The following is a 5250-nucleotide window of genomic DNA, read 5'->3' as shown; positions in this document are numbered from 1 at the left end:
AAAGAGACAAAGAAGGACACTATGTATTAATAAAAGAAACAATTCAACAAGAAGACATAACAATCATAAATATTTATGCACTTAGCCAGAATGCTCCAAAATACATGAGGCAAACATTGAGAAGAGAAATAGACACATCTACCATAATAGTTGGAGACTTCAGTTTCCCATTCTAATCAATAGAACATCTAGACAGAAAGATCAATAAGAAATTGAATAATACAATAAATGAATTAGACTTAACAGACATTTAAGGAACATATAGGAAATGTTCCTTATACTGAAATCACTCAGTAAACACACACAGTAAAACTACACTCCACAACAGCAGGAAACACCTTTTTCTCAAGTGCTCATGGATCATTCTCAAGGATAGACCATATGCTGGGACACAAAGCAAGTCTCAATAAATTTTAAAAGATTGAAATCATACTAAACATTTTCTCAGATCATAAAGGAATGAAGCTGGAAATCAATAATAGGCAGAGGGCCAGAAAATTCACAAATATATGGAGGTTCAACAACACACTCTTAAACAACCAGTGGGTCAAGTAGAAATTATAAGAGAAATCAGTAAATATCTCGAGGCAAATGAAAATGAAAACACAACATATAAAAATTTAAGAGATACAGCAAAGGCAGTACTAAGAGGGTAATTTATTGCCCTAAAAGCCTATATCAAAAAAGAAGAAAGAGCAGAAATTGAGGAGTTAACTGTCCACTTGGAAGAAGTAGAGAAAGAACAACAAACTAAACCCAAAGCAAGCAAAAGGAAAGAAATAATGAAGATTACAGAGAAAATCAACAAAACTAGAAGTTGGTTCTATGAGAAAATCAATAAAATTGATCGACCCTTAGCGACGTTGACAAAAAGAAGAAGAGAGAGGATGCAAATAAATAAAATCAGAAATGGAAGAGGAGACAAAACCACTGACCCTGCAGACATAAAGGAGGTAATGAGAGGATACTATGAACAGCTTTATGCTAATAAACTAGACAACATAGATGAATGGACAACTTCCTAAAAAGGCATGAACAACCAACAATTACTTGAGAAGAAATAGACGACCTCAACAAATCAATCTCAAATAAAGAAATTGAATTAGTCATAAGAAGCTCCCCAAAAAGAAAACTCCAGGACCAGATGGCTTCACATGTTCATTCTACCAATCATTCAAGAAAAAAATAGTACCAGTCCTGCTCAAACTCTTCAAAAAAGTGTAAGAGGAGGGAAGGCTACATAACTCATTCTATGAAGCCAACATCACCCTCATACCAAATCCAGACAAAGATCTTACAAAAAAAAAAACTACAGACCAATCTCTCTAATGAATATAGATGCAAAAATCCTCAACAAAATTCTAGCAAATCGAATCCAGCAGCACATTAAAAGAATAATACACCATGACCAAGTAGGGTTCATTCCAGGTATGCAAGGATGATTCGACAAAAGAAAATTGATTAATGTAATACACCATATCAACAAATCAAAGCAGAAAACCACATGATCATCTCCATTGATGCAGAAAAGGCATTTGACAAAATTCAACATCATTTCCTGTTGAAAATACTTCAAAGGATAGGAATGGAAGGGAACTTCCCCAAAATAAAGGGAATATATGAAAAACCCACAACTATCATCAACTTCAATGGGGAAAAACTGAAAACTTTCCTCCTAAGATCAGGAACAAGACAAGGATGTCCACTATCACCACGGTTATTCAACATTGTGTTGGAAATTCTAGCCAGAGCAATTAGACAAGAAAAAGAAATACAAGGCATCAAAATTGGAAAGGAAGAAGTAAAACTGTCACTGTTTACAGATGATATGATACTATATGTCGAAAAAGCCAAAAAAATCCACAGTAAAACTACTAGAGCTAATAAATGAGTACAGCAAAGTGGCAGGTTACAAGATCAACCCTCAAAAATCTGTAGTGTTTCTGTATACTAGTAATGAACAATCTAAGGGGGATATCATAAAAAAATTCCATTTACAATTGCAACCAAATGAATAAAAACCTTAGGAATAAATTTAACTAAAGAAAAAAAAGACCTATACAAAGAATACTACACGAAATTGCTGTAAGAAATCACAGAAGACCAAAATAAATGGAAGGGCATACCGTGTCTGGGATTGGAAGACTAAACATAGTTAAGACGTCTATTCTACATATATTGATTTACAGATTCAATGCAATACCATTAAAATCCCCAAAATTTACTTTTCACAAATAGGTAAACCAAAAACCAACTTTATCTAGAAGGGCAGGGTGCCCCAAATAGCTAAAAATATCTGAGAAAGAAATTGAAGTTGGAGGTCTCATGCTACCTGACTTTAAGGTGTATTATGAAGCTACAGTGGTCAAAAAAGCATGGTACAGGCATAAAGATGGATACACTGACCAATGGAATTGAATAGAGTGTTCAGATATAGATCTTCTCATCTATGGACAATTGATCTTTGATAAGGCAGTCAAGTCAACTCACCTGGGACAGAACAGTCTCTTCAATAAATGGTGCCTAGAGAACTGGATATCCATATGCAAAAGAATGATAGAGGATCCAATCTCACACTCTAAACAAAAATTAATTCAAAATGGATCAAAGACCTAAATAATAGATCAAAGACCATACAACTTTTAGAAGAAAATGTAGGAAAATATCTTATAAATCTTATAATAGGAGGCAGTTTCCTAGACCTTACACCCAAAGCACAACACTGATAAATAAATAAATAAATAAATAAATAGGAACTCCTCAAAATTAAACACTTTTGTGCATCCAAGAACTTCATCAAGAAAGTAAAAAGACAGCCTACACAATGGGAGACAATATTTGGAGATGACATATCAGATAAAGAATTAGTATCCAGAATATATAAAGAGATTGTTCAACTCAACAATAAAAAGACAGAAAACCCAATTACAAATGGGCAAAAGACTTGAACAGACATTTCTCAGAAGAAGAAATACAAATGGCCAAAAGGCACATGAAAAGATACTCAACTTCCCTGGCTATTAGGGAAATGCAAATCAAAACCACAATGAGATATCATCTCACAACCACTGGAATTGCCATTATCTATAAAACAGAAAATATCAAGTGCTGCAGAGGATGTGGAGAAAGAGGCACACTTACCCACTGTTGGTGGGAATGTCAAATAAATGGTGCAACCGCTGTGGAATGTAGTTTGGCAGTTCCTCAGGAAGCTAAGTATAGAATTGCCATATGACCCAGCAATACCATTGTTAGATATCTACTCAGAGGACATGAGGGCAAGGACACAAATGGACATTTGCACACCAATGCTTAAAGCAGCATTATTTACTATTGCCAAGAGATGGAAACAGCCCAAGTGTCCATCAACAGATGAGTGGCTTAACAAACTGTGGTATATACATATGATGGAATATTATGCAGGTATAAGACAGAATAAAGTTATGAAGTATGTAACAGCATGGATAGACCTTGAGGAAATTATGCTCCATGAGATTAGCCAGAAACAAAAGGACAAATGCTATATGATCTCACTGATATGAACTAACATTAGTGAATGAACTTGGAAAATTTCTGTTAAGAACAGAGACTATCAGGAGATACAAATAGGGTAGATAATGGGTAATTGGAGCTGCAGGGTTACAGATTGTGTAACAGGACTGATTGTAAAAATTCAGGAATGGATAGCACAATATTACCTAAGTGTAATACAGTAATGTCAGAACACTGAATGAAGCTGAATGTGAGAGTGATAGAGGGAGGAGGCCTGGGGGACAAATGAAATCAGAAGGAAAGATAGATGATAAAGACTGAAATGGTATAATCTAGGAAAGCCTAGAGTGTATAATGATAGTGACTAAATCTACAAATTTAAAAATGTTTTTGCATGAGGAAGAACAAAGGAATGTCAATACCATAGGGTATTGAAAATAGATGGTAATTCAAATTTTAAAACTTTAACTAATGTGTGAGACTAAAGGAAAAAATGTTTATTTGTTACAAAATTTATATTTTAACTAGTACATTTCCTAATATAATTTATGTGGAAAGCTTAATTGAACACCATAAGTACATGGAGTCCTGAGTAGGGCATGAGATTTTTTAGGTTTGTCCAGAGTGATGCCCAGATAAATCCCAGAGTGATTTGAACAGTGAATAAATAAGTATTTACAAAGTCCCCTTGGGGATTCGAATGGTAAGAACAGGGAAAAATTCAACTCCCCCAAGTAGAGAATTTCTGCTATTCTCACAAGCAGTGGGGACAACCAAAGCAATAGGCTGAGCCCTCAATCTTGGGGTTTGTTCATATGAAACTTAACCCTGCAAGGGATAGGCTAAGCCTACTTAAAATTAGGCCTAAGTGTCATCCCCAGAGAACTTCTTTTGTTGCTCAGATATGGCCTCTCTCTCTAAGCCAACACAACAAGCAAACTCACTGCCCTCCTCCTCTCTATGTGGGACATGAGTCCCAGGGGTGTGGACCTTCTTGGCAATGTGGGACAGAAATCCTAGAATGAGCTAGGACTCAGCATCAAGGGAATGAGAAAAACCTTCTTGACCAAAAGGGGTAAGAGAGAAATGAGAGAAATAAAGGGTCACAGTCTGAAAGACTCTGAACAGAGTTGAGAGATTATCCTGGAGGTTATTCTTACACGTTAAATAGATATCACCTTTTTAGTTAAGGTGTAATGGAGAGGCTGGAAGGAAGTGCCTGAAAATGTAGAGCTGTGTTCCAGTAGCCATGTTCTTGAAGATGATTGTATGATGATATAGTTTTCGCAATGTGACTGTGTGATTGTGAAAAACTTGTGTCTGATGCTCCTTTTATCTACCATGTCAACAGATGAGTAAAACATATGGTTTAAAAATAATTAATAGGGGGAACAAATGTTAAAATAAATTTAGTCGATTGATATGCTGGTGATCGGTGATGGGGAGGGATTGAGGGTCTGGTATGTATGAATTTTTTTCTTTTTCCTTTTTATTTCTTTTTCTGAATTGATGCAAATGTTCTGAGCAGTGAACCGGGGGATGAACGTACAACTATGTGATGATAATGTAGTTATTGTTTATATACCAAGAATGGAATGATCACATGGTAAGAATGTTCGTGTTTATATGTTGCTATGTTTAAACAAACAAACAAAAAAAGACTATTGCAGTTGGAACCGTCATTGGAGCAGAATGTGGAACCCCTAGAGTCCTGAGCAACCTCAGCCGCTGCACCCAACATCATTCAACCCTGAGCGG

The sequence above is a fragment of the Tamandua tetradactyla genome, chromosome 4 (genome assembly GCF_023851605.1).
Source record: "Tamandua tetradactyla isolate mTamTet1 chromosome 4, mTamTet1.pri, whole genome shotgun sequence".
Lineage (NCBI taxonomy): Eukaryota > Metazoa > Chordata > Mammalia > Pilosa > Myrmecophagidae > Tamandua > Tamandua tetradactyla.
This window is presented reverse-complemented; position numbering follows the sequence as displayed.